This window comes from Moschus berezovskii, chromosome 1 (genome assembly GCF_049115385.1).
Source record: "Moschus berezovskii isolate FMDL1 chromosome 1, NW_MosBer_1.0, whole genome shotgun sequence".
Taxonomy (NCBI): Eukaryota; Metazoa; Chordata; class Mammalia; order Artiodactyla; family Moschidae; genus Moschus; species Moschus berezovskii.
This window is the reverse complement of record NC_142460.1, coordinates 63,407,806-63,422,201: the sequence shown is the minus strand read 5'-3', so window position 1 is coordinate 63,422,201 and position 14,396 is coordinate 63,407,806. Positions and strand designations below refer to the sequence as shown.

General features: G+C 41.2%; 1 long non-coding RNA gene across 1 annotated transcript in view; it reads right to left on the bottom strand.

Annotated features, from left to right (window-relative positions):
- Nucleotides 1-1,530: 1,530 nt before the first annotated feature.
- LOC148778734 (uncharacterized) overlaps nucleotides 1,531-14,396 on the bottom strand; it is a 49,012-nt gene continuing 36,146 nt past the window's right edge. Inside the window, exons 2-4 of the long non-coding RNA XR_016038147.1 lie at nucleotides 4,830-4,973; nucleotides 2,794-2,919; nucleotides 1,531-1,736 (exon numbers count right to left, since the gene is read on the bottom strand). This is a non-coding gene — a long non-coding RNA (uncharacterized LOC148778734). The remainder of the gene's footprint in view (nucleotides 1,737-2,793; nucleotides 2,920-4,829; nucleotides 4,974-14,396) is intronic.

Here is a 14,396-nt window from a genome sequence, read left to right as displayed (position 1 = left end):
CGGTACCTCAGGAAGCTTTCAAACTCCCATTTATGAACCTAGCCTTTATTGTGCTCCAATAGCAATCTCTGCTCAAACTACCGCACAATTGCACTCATCTCAAATGCTAGTAAAGTCATGCTCAAAATTCTCCAAGCCAGGCTTCAGCAATATGTGAACCATGAACTTCCAGATGTTCAAGCAACATGTGAACCGTGAACTTCCAGATGTTAAAACAGGTTTCAGAAAAGGCAGAGGAACCAGAGATCAAATTGCCAACATCTGCTGGATCATGGAAAAAGCAAGAGAGTTCCAGAAAAACATCTATTTCTGCTTCATTGACTATGCCAAAGCCTTTGACTGTGTGGATCACAATAGACTGTGGAACATTCTGAAAGAGATGGGAAGCCCAGACCACCTGACCTGCCTCTTGAGAAACCTGTATGCAGGTCAGGAAGCAACAGTTAGAACTGGACATGGAACAACAGACTGGTTCCAAATAGGAAAAGGAGTACGTCAAGGTAGTATATTGTCACCCTGCTTATTTAACTTATATGCAGAGTACATCATGAGGAACGCTGGGCTGGAAGAAGCACAAGCTGGAATCAAGATTGCTGGGAGAAATATCAATAACCTCATATATGCAGATGACACCACCCTTATGGCAGAAAGTGAAGAGGAACTCAAAAGCCTCTTGATGAAAGTGAAAGAGGAGAGTGAATAGGTTGGCTTGAAGCTCAACATTCAGAAAACAAAGATCATGGCATCTGGTCCCATCACTTTATGGGAAATAGATGGGGAAACAGTGGAAACAGTGTCAGACTTTGTTTTTTGGGGCTCCAAAATCACTGCAGATGCTGATTGCAGCCATGAAATTAAAAGACGCTTACTCCTTGGAAGGAAAGTTATGACCAGCCTAGATAGCATATTAAAAAGCAGAGACATTACTTTGCCAACCAAGGTCCGTCTAGTCAAGGCTATGGTTTTTCCCGTGGTCATGTATGGACGTGAGAGTTGGACTGTGAAGAAAGCTGATCGCCGAAGAATTGATGCTTTTGAACTGTGGTGCTGGAGAAGACTCTTGAGAGTCCCTTGGACTGCAAGGAGATCCAACCAGTCCATTCTAGAGGAGATCAACCCTGGGTGTTCATTGGAAGGACTGATGCTGAAGCTGAAACTCCAATACTTTGGCCACCTCATGCGACGAGTTGACTCACTGGAAAAGAGTCTGATGCTAGGAGGGATTGGGGGTGGGAGGAGACGGGGACGACAGAGAATGAGATGACTGGATGGCATCACTGACTCGATGGACATGAGTTTGAGTGAACTCCGGGAGTTGGTGATGGACACGGAGGCCTGGCGTGCTGTGATTCATGGGGTCACAAAGAGTCGGACATGACTGAGCGACTAAACTGAACTGAATAGCAATCTCTCTACACATAATCATAATGCAAAACACATTTATTTGCATGTACAATGAGGATTAGGATCCGAGATGAAAAGAAAAGCACACCTCTGTCAAATGAAGATCAGGATTCTTAAGGAGCTGACTTTGGGACCTTTTGGACAGGAGGACTTGGAGAGTTGCCTGCAGATTCTGTCTCTTGACCTGCTGCTCCAGATGCTCCGGCAGCATTTTCAGGCTGTCCTTCACTCTGGGTTGACATTTCAAACTCCTTCTGATAGTTAAGTTGGTATTCCAGATAGCTTATGTTCCTGGTTTGTTCATCCAGGAACTTTTTCATGAAGCGTAAGAGCTACAGAAATAAAAACAAGAAAAAACTGATTAAGAACCTGTCTGCAGCAGGAGGCAATCTGATCTGCTACCCAAATTATAGTTCATGGACCAGCAGTTCTAGGAGCTTGTCAGAAATGCAGAATCTCAAATCTCTTCTACTCCTACTAAATCAAAATCTGTGTTTTAAGAAGGGACTAGATGATTTACATGAATAATGAAGTTCAAAGGCATCGATCTCTGACATTCAAGACCTCCAGATGAATACAAAGATCTACTTTTTAAAAAAAAGTTATTTATTAGAGTATAGTTGGTTTACAACGTTATCTTTTCTTAAAATTATTTTAATTGGAGGACAATTACTTTGCAGTATTGTGATGGTTTTTGCCATACATTAACATGAATTGGCCACAGGTATATGTGTGTCTCACCCCGCAATCCTGAACCCCTCTCCCACCAAACATCCACTGTCAATGAGTATGAGTATTAAGGCATCTCATCAAAAGCACAGGTTAATTTAATAAGCTACAACTGTAATGGTTTTTCACCCTGTTTGAATCATAGGTAAGTGTCAAGTAGGGTCCCAGACCTCATTCCCAAGCACTGAAATTTTAGGGTTCTGGTGTAAGACTCAGGCATTTGATAGCTTTCAGGGCTCTACAGTGAGTCCAATATGCAGCAAGTTGATCGATTTTCTACTAGATCATTTTCTTCAACTTCCAGAGAAACTAAGAAGTTTGGTGAGAAATATTATCACTGCAATAAAGTGTTCACCATTAACCAAAGAACACTTCCGTTGACATTCACTTTTGTAGGGGTAGTCTAGGATAGCGGTTCTCAAGATGGGTTTATTTAAATATCCAGAGTGCAGATTATTCCTGAAAAGTCTTCTCCATCTTGTATTGAGGTCCATTCCTCCTTACCAGGGCCCCTGCTCCTCCCACCTCCCAACTACTCTAAGAAATAAGTTCATATACTTCCTTCAGAGGAAATAGACACATTAGATGATCCATTGCCTTGGGTTCATTTCCTGGAAGCTAGCCATCGTCTAGAAGTGAAATGACTCATTTACTACTTACATTTGTTTCTCTATTCCTAGAAGCTGAGGCCTTCAGGTCTTGCAGGAGCTTGTTTAACTCATTCTCCAACTGCAGAGCAGACAGTATAGCTTGTTTACCAGTTCCCCAGTTATCTATATCAGGCCTCTGTTGGAGAGAAACAGGGAGTCACTCTCCTAGCTGAGGCACAGCTTAGTTACACCCTACTTCCTGGGTAGATTTAAAGGTTTGCAGAGGCCAGTAGTTTCCATGCTTTGTGGCATGATGGAATCAGTGGAGCCCCTTAAATACTGGTGTCTGGCTTTCAGCTGCAGACATTCTGACTTAATTGGTACTGAGGAGCAGGGCTTTTAAAAGTTCTCCAGGTGACTTTAATGTTCTGCAAAGCATGGCTACCACTAGCACAGTTATGTGCATTCTTCCATTAGCTCTGGAAAGTAGTTCAGTTCAATTATCACCAGACAGTTGTCTTTAGAGACCTGGAGTTTGGAGAAGTCAATGGCAAGCCACTCCAGTACTCTTGTCTAGAAAATCCCATGGATGGAGGAGCCTGGTAGGCTGCAGTCCATGGGGTCGCTAAGGGTCGGACACGACTGAGCGACTTCACTTTCACTTTTCACTTTTACGCACTGGAGAAGGAAATGACAACCCACTCCAGTGTTCTTGCCTGGAGAATCCCAGGGACGGGGGAGCCTGGTGGGCTTCCGTCTATGGGGTCACACAGAATCGGCCATGACTGAAGTGACTTAGCAGCAGAAGCAGAGACCTGGAGTTAAAAGAACCCTTCAGATAAGGAGGGATATTTCCAACTGTAATAGCGTCAACTAAGGTTTAGATTGTTTCTTTAGAGTATATCAAGAACATTAGAAGTAAATCTATTTAAAATTGCTGCTTTTTCTGTTTCCTGGTTTTAGAACATAAATATGAATGTTTGTGTTAGTCGCTCAGTTGTGTCCGACTCTTTGAGACCCCATGGACTGTAGCCCACCAAGTTCCTGTATCCATTGGATTCTCCAGGCGAGAATACTGGAGTGGGTTGTCAGTCCCTCCTCTAGAGGATCTTCCCAACCCAGGGATCAAACGCAGATCTCCTACATTGCAGGCAGATTCTTTACCGTCTGAGCCATGGGGGAAGCCCTTTTAGAACATAAATACCTATTCTCTATCATTTGAGTGTGTCCCTATTCGTAATGTTTAAGTAATAGTAATTATTCCTAAGAAAGAGGAAATAAGAGACAAGTATGGAGCGACTGAACTGAAATGAACTGATGTAGCAATAGGGCTTCCCTGGTGGCTCAGCGTTAAAGAATCTGCCTGCAGTGCAGGAGACCCAGGTTCAATCCCTGGATTGGGAAGATCCCCTGGAGGAGAGCATGTCAACCCACTCTTTTACTCTTGCCTAGAGAATCCCATGGACGGAGGAGCCTCGCAGGCTGCAGTCCATAGGTTCGCACAGAGTTGACACAACTGAGGCAACTAAACGGTGGCAGCAGCATGTAGCAATTAGAATGTACAACTCTACAAATGTAGAGTCTGTTCCAGTGGAAAAAAGTTTGTTTTATTAAATACATTGAAGAGGCAGCTGTATTAAATACCTGAGGGTGTATCTGAATTAAAGAGCTAACGTAAGATACAAAACACTCTAGAAGAGAACAGTAGATCTTCTCAAACTATATAGAGGATTAGAATCATCTGGAGAGCTTGTTAAGCTATTTAGCTCCTTGGGCCCCACTCTTAGAGAGGGTGACTCAGTTTCTTAGAGTTGGGCCCACGAATTTGCATTTCTAATAAGGTCCCAGGTGATGCTGGTGCTGCTGGTCCAGAGGTAACACTTTGTATTGCTCTTTCAGAAAAGAAAAGCTAAGATTTAGTGACTGAAATTTACTCAAAATGATACGAAGAGGTTACAAACAAGATACATGCTTACCGTCAGTCAGCTGCTATAATCCCATGTAGGAACATGAGTAATGGAACAAGTCAGATAACAACTAATAACTTAGTTTTCTAGACCCAGCAAAGGCCCTATAGAGATCATCATAACAAAGCTACATCATCACCTTAATCACCGGAAGGCAGATTTTACACTTATATTTTCTTAGATATTTTATGAACTGCTTTGCATGCTCCCTCTTCACATCAGCTTGGTCTTGGAAGAATGTATGAAAAGTAGGCGCTTCTGAATCTTCAATGTAATAACAGGCCTGGAGCAGAGATAAGAACGGGGAGAGACTGCAGGTGAGAGGAGTCGATGTTTAGCACCGGAATCTCACACAAGCTCACTTTGTTATCTCTATGGCTGTCCAAAAGAGGCCATCTTTGTTCAGTCCAGGCTTCTCAGTTTGCTCTTTGACTTCCAGAAGGCCCCAACTGCCTTTGAAATCCAGGCTACCTCAAAGAGAAGTGACCCAAGTTTTAACACGCTGCTGCCTAGCATTTGGCCATTAGGCTTCTTTAAAGGTCAGGTTTATGAACCCTATATGCTAGCACTATAACCACTATTTATGTTGACAACTGCCAGAAGTCCAGCATAAAGTAAGTGACATTCAAAAGTCAATCTTGGGACTTCTCTGGTGGTTCAGTGGTTAAGAATCCACCCACCAATGCAAAGGAAACCGGTTTGATCCCTAGCCCAGGAAGATCCCACATACTGCAGGGGGACTAAGCCCACGTGCCCTAGAGCCTGTGCTCTGCAATAAGAGAAGTCCCATAATGAGAAACCTATGCGCCGCAACTAGAGTAGTCCCCGCTCACCATAACTAGAGAAAGCACACAGCAGCAGTGAAGACCCAGTGTGGCCAATGAGTAAATAAACTTAAGAAAATGTTTAAAACCATTGAACTCTACAAAAGTCAAACTATTTCATTAACCCTACCATATCAACACCAGCTCAAACTAGAAAATAGGTGAAAAATTATTTATAACAGTGTCTGATGCCCGTGTAAGTTTTGGGAATACTCTGGAGAAGAATTATTCTCCTAACTATTCACCCACAGTTTGCAATCACAGCTCTAAATCATTGGGCCTCAGAGCAGCAAAATCCCAGCCACTAAATTGTTGTTCCCTCTAGTATCAAACAACAAACCTGGCCGCAACAAAAATGAGTAAGGCTTTGTAAGGTATAATATCCAAACCAGATATGAAACCTCCCTGACAGTGACTCCAGTACACATACTAACCATAGATAAATAAGCATCACTGACATGCAGCTCATAAGATGCTACTTGATTAAGAGCATCCTTACATTCTTCAGAAAGAAGGCCCTTTGCCTGGGATGCCATCTCAGCTTTAGGAAAAACCAGGCATAAAAAGTACTACCCGCCAAGGTAAGAAACTTCTTAAATACTAACAGGCTTAAATATATGTATATACAGCCAGGCCACTTCTATTCAGCTGAAAATAAGATGAAATGCAATTCAGCTGAGATTAACAGCTACTAACCTACCAATGAGGACGTTGTTTTTCATGAAAGAACCAATCCAATAGAGAAAAAGGTGGGAAAAAAGTGAATCCTCCTAACTATCCCAGCCAGTGTTTTGTATTTGCCCTCATGTTCTCTGACTATGATTTGAGAAGGCTGATTTAAACACTTCCTGAATGGGGAAGCATTAACAGAATAGACTCATTACCTTTAATTGTTTCCTTTTTTTCAAAAAGTACTTACGGCATGTCATGCTAGGTCCTATGGAGAATCTAAGGAAACTGACTAAAATACACTTTTTGCCTATAAGGGACATATTCCCTTCTCACAAGGCCTCAACATACACAATCTTAAAGCAGGATATGATGGGAGTTCTGACTTGTCAGAGCTTCCCAGGTGGCTCAAGTGGTAAAGAATCTGCTTGCCAACTCAGGAGATCCAAGAGAAGTGGGTTCGATCCCTAGGTCAGGAAGATCCCCTAGCGGAGGAAATGACAACCTATTCCAGCATTCTTGCCTGGAAAATTCCATGGACAGAGAACCTGGTGCGCTACAGTCCACAGGGTTGCAGAGTCAGACACGACTGAACACACACAAGCTTCTGAATTGTTAAAGGCATATTTATAGGAGGGAATTACAGCAGATTACATTGATAAACTGGCATTTGAAATTGGCCTCGGAGCATGGGTAAGAATGTAGAGAAATAGAACTGGAAGAGGGTGTTTCACCTGGAGAAAGGGCACAGACAGGCTGTAGGGTCATGATACAAGGGTGGTTTCTCCAAGCTACAGTAAGACTCTTCCATGTGGGAACCTTTTGGCTCTTTCTCCATTAGGAAATAATAGGTGCTGAATCAATATTTGTTACAAAAAATTATTTTACATGTGTAGTGGCATAAGATCTCCCATAGTGTGGTAGATTCTTAGTTTGAGCCTAAGCCATGTCTGGTTGCACTAAAATAGAAGTGACAGGTCATCAAAGTCTCTCTCGTTGAGGCGGTGAAAGCGAGGGGCTCCTGAGGGAGAGTACATCCTAAGATAAGGGGCCATGTAGCCTACGTTTTTGCCAGTCATAAAGACAAGGTCTTCAAAGAGAAGAAATCATTATAAAAGGGCCAATTATTTGCTACTTTTGTTTTCTGACCCAACACTGCCCTTGTCCCAAATGAATTCTTATTGTAGCCTCAGAGCGTGTCTTGAACAGGTGTTCCTCAGACCATCACTTATGTATGAATCACCTGAGAATCTTCTTAAAAGGCAGATTCTGATACACAAGGCCTGAGAGTCTGCATTTCTAACAATTCTGCCCAATGATGCTGGTCCATGGACCACATTTTGAGTAGAAAGTGTACCAAGACATGGGACACAAATGGTGTGCTGGGGAACCTCCAATAGGAGAGGAGAAGGGGACATTCTGTGCTTTTGCTTAAAAAAAATTATTTATATTATTTTAAAGTTTTATTTTTAATTGACTGATGATTGCTTTATAATATTGGTTTGGTTTCTGTCATACATCAACATAAATAGGTCTGAGTTGAGACACTGGGGATCTTCATTGTGGTGCTCAGGGCTTAGTCACCCTGCAGCATGTGGGATCTTAGTTCCCTGACCTGGGATCGAACCCATGTCCCCTGCATTGGAAGGCAGATTCTCAACCACCAGGGAAGTGCAGTCTTTGCTTCTGCACACACCACAGCACTGCTTTGGCATTTCCAGGACATCTGTGGCAGCATCCTGGGGAAGGCAGCATCACCAGGAAACTCAACAACATCTAGCCCATGATGGTTAGAGCTGAGAAGAGGAAAGAAAAAAGGAGGTGACTAGACAGGTAACTGGTTTTACTTATACTACAAGTGAAACATTATCTGAAGTCCCAGAAAATTTCGGGGGACATTTTCATGAGATTAGGGTCCTAGGTGAGAAATGAGGACAGTTCAGTTCAGTCGCACAGTCGTGTCCAACTCTTTGTGACCTCATGGACTGCAGCACGCCAGGCCTCCCTGTCCATCACCAGTTCCTGGAGCTTACTCAAACTCATATCCGTTGAGTCAGTGATGCCATCCAGCCATCTCATTCTCTGTTGTCCCCTTCCCCTCCCTTCATTCTTTCCCAGTATCAGGGTCTTTTCAAAAGAGTCAGTTCTTCAAATCAGGTGGCCAAGTATTGGAGTTTAAGCTTCAGCATCAGTCCTTCCAATGAATATTCAGGACTGATTTCCTTTAGGATGGACTGGTTGGATCTCCTTGCTGTTCAAGGGACTCTCAAGAGTCTTCTCCAACACCACAGTTCAAAAGCACCAATTCTTCAGCGCTTAGCTTTCTTTATAGTCCAACTCTCACATCCATACAAGACTACCAGAAAAACCAAAGCTTTAACTAGACAGAACAATTTTGGCAAAGTGATGTCTCTGCTTTTTAATGTGCTGTCTAGGTTGGTGGTAACTTTTCTTTCAAGGAGCAAGTGTTTTTTAATTTCATGGCTGCAGTCACCATTTACAGTGATTTGGAAGCCCCCCAAAATAGTCTCTCACTATTTCCACTGTTTCCCCATCTATTTCCCATGAAGTGATGGGACCAGATGCAATGATCTTAGTTTTCTGAATGTTGAGTTTTAAGCCAACTTTTTCACCCTCCTCTTTCACTTTCATCAAGAGGCTCTTTAGTTCTTCTTCACTTTCTGCCATAAGGGTGGTGTCATCTGCATATCTGAGGTTATTGATATTTCTCCCAGCAATCTTGATTCCAGCTTGTGCTTCTTCCAGCCCAGCATTCCTCATGATGTACTCTGCATAGAAGTTAAATAAGCAGGGTGACAATATACAACCTTGACATACTCCTTTTCCTTAATGGAACCAGTCTGTTGTTCCATGTCCAGTTCTAACTGTTGCTTCCTGACCGGCATACAGATTTCTCAGGAGGCAGGTCAGGTGGTCTGGTATTCCCATTTCTTTCAGAATTTTCCAAATTTGTTGTGATCCACAGTCAAGGGTTTGACATAGTCAATAAAGCAGAAGTAGATGTTTTTCTGGAACTCTCTTGCTTTTTCGATGATCCAGCGGATGTTGGCAATTTGACCTCTGGTTCCTCTGCCTTTTCTAAATCCAGCTTGAACATCTGGAAGCTCACGGGTCATGTATAATTGAAGCCTATCTTGAAGAATTTTGAACATTATTTTGCTAGCACGTGAGATTAGTGCAATTGTGCGGTAGTTTGAGCATTCTTTGGCATTGTCTTTCTTTGGAATTGGAATGAAAACTGACCTTTTCCAGTCCTGTGGCCCCTGCTGAGTTTTCCAAATTTGCTGGCATATTGAGTGTAGCACTTTCACAGCATCATCTTTTAGGATTTGAAGTAGCGCAACTGGAATTTCATCACCTCCACTAGCTTTGTTCACAGTGATGCTTCCTAAGTCCCACTTGACTTCCCATTCCAGGATGTCTGGCTCTAGGTGAGTGATCACACCATCCTGGTTATCTGGGTCATAAAGATCTTTTTTATATAGTTCTTCTGTGTATTCTTGCCACCTCTTCTTAATATCTTCTACTAGGTCCATACCATTTCTGTCCTTTATTGTGCCCATCTTCACATGAAATGTTCCCTTGGAATCTCTAATTTTCTTGAAGAGATCTCTAGTCTTTCCCATTCTACTTTTTCCCTCTATTTCTTTGCACTGATCACTGAGGAAGGCTTTCTTATCTCTCCTTGCTGTGCTTTGGAACTCTGCATTCAGATGCTTATATCTTTCCTTTTCTCCTTTGCTTTTCACTTCTTTTCACAGCTATTTGTAAGGCCTCCTCAGACAGCCATTTTGCTTTTTTGCATTTCTTTTCCATGGGGATGGTCTTGGTCCCTGTCTCCTATATAATGTCACGAACCTCTGTTCATGACAAGTGTCAATAAAATCTGGATTATTAGTGTTAATATGACTCCATCTACAAAGTAGTAAATCTGGAAGATAATGGTTTTACCTAGTGGGAGATTATAATGAGAGTTTGAATATTTCAGGATAATCTATAAGATATTTTCACGTAAATATTCCATGATTCCACCTTTCCCTCTGGGCAAAAAACACAGAACTGTGTACATGTGAAGAAAATATTCCTATTCCTGTGGGTTAAATATTATAAGAAATATTGCTCTCTCAATCCCAAACTCCCAATTTATCCCTCACTGCAGCTCATTCCCCCTCTGGAAACCATATGTTTGGTTTCTAAGCCTGTCAGCCTCTTTCTGTTTTGTAAATACAAGTTCACTTGTATTATTTTGTTTAGATTCTGCATAAAAGTGGTATCATATGATATTTGTCTTTCTCTGACTTACTTCACTTAGTATGATAATCTCTAAGTCTATCCATGTTGCTGCAAATAGCATTATTTCATTATTTTTAATGGCTGAGTAATATTCCATTGTACATATATATATACACCACATCTTATTTATCCATTCTTCTACTTGTGAACATTTAGGTTGCTTACATGTATTGGTTGTAAACAGCGCTGCAACAAACATTGTTGTGACACACTACTATATTTAAAATAGACAAGTGACAAGGACCCACTGTATAGCACAGGGAACTCTACTAAATATTCTGTAATAACCTAAATGGGAAAAGAATTTGAAAAAAGAATAAATACATGTATAGCTGGTAAAGAATCCACCTGCAATGCAGGAGACCCCAGTATGATTTCTGGATCAGGAAGATCCACTAGAGAAGGAATAGGTTAACCACTCCAATATTGTTGGGCTTCACTGGTGCCTCAGCTGGTAAAGAATCTGCCTACAATGCAGGAGAACTAGGTTCAATCCCTGGGCTAGGAAGATCCCTGGAGAAGGGAAAGGCTACCCACTCCGGTATTCTGGCCTGGAGAATTCCATGGACTGTACAGTCCATGGGGTCACAAAGAGTCAGATATTACTGAGTGATTTTTACATATATATATATCTATATATATAACTCAGTCACTTTGCTGTACACTTGAAACAAACACAACATTGTAATCAACTATACTCCAATATAAAATAAAAATAAATATGACACAAACGAACTTATCTATAAACAGAGGCAGACTCACAGGACATAGAGAACAGATTCATGTTTGCCGGAAAGGAGGAGGGCTGGGGAGGAATGCCCTGGGAGTTTGGGATAAACAAATGCAAACTATTATATACATGTATAACTGAACTCCGGGAGTTGGTGATGGACAGGGACGCCTGGTGTGCTGTGATTCATGGGGTCGCAAAGAGTCGGACACGACTGAGCGACTGAACTGAACTGAACTGAAAACTGAATTATTTGCTCTATTCCAGAAACTAACGCAACTTTGTAAGTCAGCCATACTTCAATTAGACAAATTAAAATTTTAAAGTGAACTGTTGTTATCTAATTACTTAAAAACAACCTCATCAATGTATAGAAAAAACAAGAGGAAAAAACACATCATAAAAAACAACTGACTTAATGTAGTAGCTTTATAGGTAATTTTTTTCTTTTTTCCATATTTTTTCAACTTTTATAATTATATATATATTTCATTTTGAAAAAGTAAGCTTAACAGATACCTTTCTGGAGAAATAGCACAATGTATTTTCCTAATTGGGCTTCCCAGGTGGCGCCAGTGGTGAAGAACCCACCTGCCAATGCAGGAGACATAAGAGGTGAATGTTCAATCTGGGTCAAGAAGATCCCCTGGAGTAGGAAATGGTAACCCATTCCAGGATTTCTTGCCTGGAAAATTCCATGGACAGAGGAGTTGCAAAGAGTCAGACATGACTGAAGCAACTTAGCACACACATTCATTTTCCTAATTGAAGCTCCATATATGTATTTATGAATGTATTTTTTTCTAATTAAAAAAGTAATGCATTATCATTATTAAGAAGTATTCCAAAATTACAGAAATACATAATGTAGAATGTGAAAGCCCAGGGGTAACATGGAAATTCCAGTACCTATTTTAAAATCTAATTTGATCCATAATACCACTATTAAAGTTTGCTAATCTAATGAACTGGCTTCTGAATTATTGGATACAATCAGACTGGTACAGGCACCCTTTCCTCTGGTATCTATTGAAAACAAAAATAGTTTTAAAAAATTACACAATGCCTCTCAAAAATGTTTTGACCTAATCTCGACTTTCTGCCCTAATTTTATCAATTCTCTAATGATTCAGGAAAAAACAAGCAATGCTCTTCTGAATTTAATTAAAACTGAGAAATTCTTATCTTTAAACATAAAATATCTTTAGTAGAGCATCTATTATTCTCTATATCCTGTTCTGTGTGCACGTTTCCCTTAGTTTATAAGCTTCATGAGGAAGCTTAGTCATCTTTGTATATCTCCCAGAGCTCATAGAATGGTGCCTTGTCCATAGAAAGCACTCAATAAATTACACTGAGCAATTTCAAAGTAAAAAGGAACCTAAAAATTTAAAGTTATTTGTTGAGGAAGAAACAGTAGCAAGAGCCAAATGAGTACTTTGCATTTTGGAAAAGCAGGTTAAAAGTTCCCCAAAATTTTATGGGGGAGGGTGAAAGCAGGGAATTCCTTGAGTCTTTAAAATGAGTCTTAGGGGCTTCCCTGGTGGTCTAGTAACTAAGACTTCATGCTTCCAATGAAGGTTCGATCCCTGGTCAGGGAAATAGATTCCGCAAGCCACAATTAAAAAAGATTCCGTGTGACTCAATGAAGATTGAAGAACCCATGTGCTGCAGCTAAGATGAAATAAAGAAATAAAAATAAATATTAAACAATGAGCTTAAAAAGAAAAGACCACACTTACTGTGGTCCTGGTACTGAGTGGGTCCTTAAAATTTTTTATTAATGAGAGAGTGAGAATTTATCAAGACCTTAAAAGTTAAGATGTCACAAGTGATTCTGATGAAAAAAAAGAGGTGACATCTCCAGAAATCTGTGTGCCTGAATATATGTCCTTTAGCCTCTACTTCTGGCCTTAGAATGGCTATCTTATCTTCCAGAACATGTTTTCTGACTTTCACAGTCTGGGTTTGGTATCCCCACCTTTGTGCTCCTTGGTTATAGTCATTCTTTCCACATCTTTGTAACTTCTTGCTTATCTGTATGAATTCTCTACTAGTTCATGAGCTATTTGAAGGTGCTTGCTGGGTCATGATTGATATTGTCATCCTCTAGCGTAGACCTGGACATTGCAGGTCGTCAGTAGATATTCATCCACAAAGAGTGAATAAGTAAATGGTCAAACAATGGGAGGGCAAAAACAGAAACATGGAAGACAAGTATATGGGGGGAATGAAAATGTAAAAGACATATCAGGCCATATAAACTTTCATATGTATTCATATGTTTCAAGCAAACAGCAACAAAGATTTGAGGCAAGAAGTACATGGCAGGGTTAGGAGATGGAGATGTTTTTGGCCAAAAAGAACAAAGTAGAGAAATTCCCTGGTGGTCCAGTGGTTAAAAACCTGCCTGCTAGTTCAGGGGACATGGCTTTGACCCCTGGTGCAAGAAGATTCCACATGCCTCAGGACAACTAAGCCGGTGCACCACAACCACTGAAGCCTGTGCACCTGGAGCCCATGCTCTGAAACGAGAAGCCACCACAATGAGAAATCCAAGCACCGCAACTAGAGAGTAGCCCCCACCTGCCGAAACTAGAGAAAGTCTGCGTACAATAATGAAGACCCAGAACAGCCAAAACGAAATAAAATTAAATTTTAAAAAAGAACAAAGTAGAGAGAAAGAGACACACTAATGGGACTAAAATTGAAGTTAGACAAAGACAGAGAGAAAGAAGAATAACTGAAGTGGTATATAAAAGAGAAACATGTAAATAAACCAAATCTCAAATATTAATAGAGAAATATGAGTAGTAGGGAAGTAGGACGTGGAGAAGACAATGGCACCCCACTCCAGTACTCTCGCCTGGAAAATCCCATGGACGGAGGAGCCTGGTTGGGTACAGTCCATGGGGTCGCTAAGAGTTGGACACGACTAAGTGACTTCACTTTCACTTTTCCTTTCATTCATTGGAGAAGGAAACGGCAACCCACTCCAGTGTTCTTGCCTGGAGAATCCCAGGGACTGGGAGCCTGGTGGGCTGCTGTCTATGGGGTCGCACAGAGTCAGACACGACTGAAGCGACTTAGCAGCAGCAGCAGCAGCAGCAGCAGGGAAGTAGGAAGTAGTGTGTGTGTGTGTGTGTGTGTGTGTGTGTGTTAGTCACTC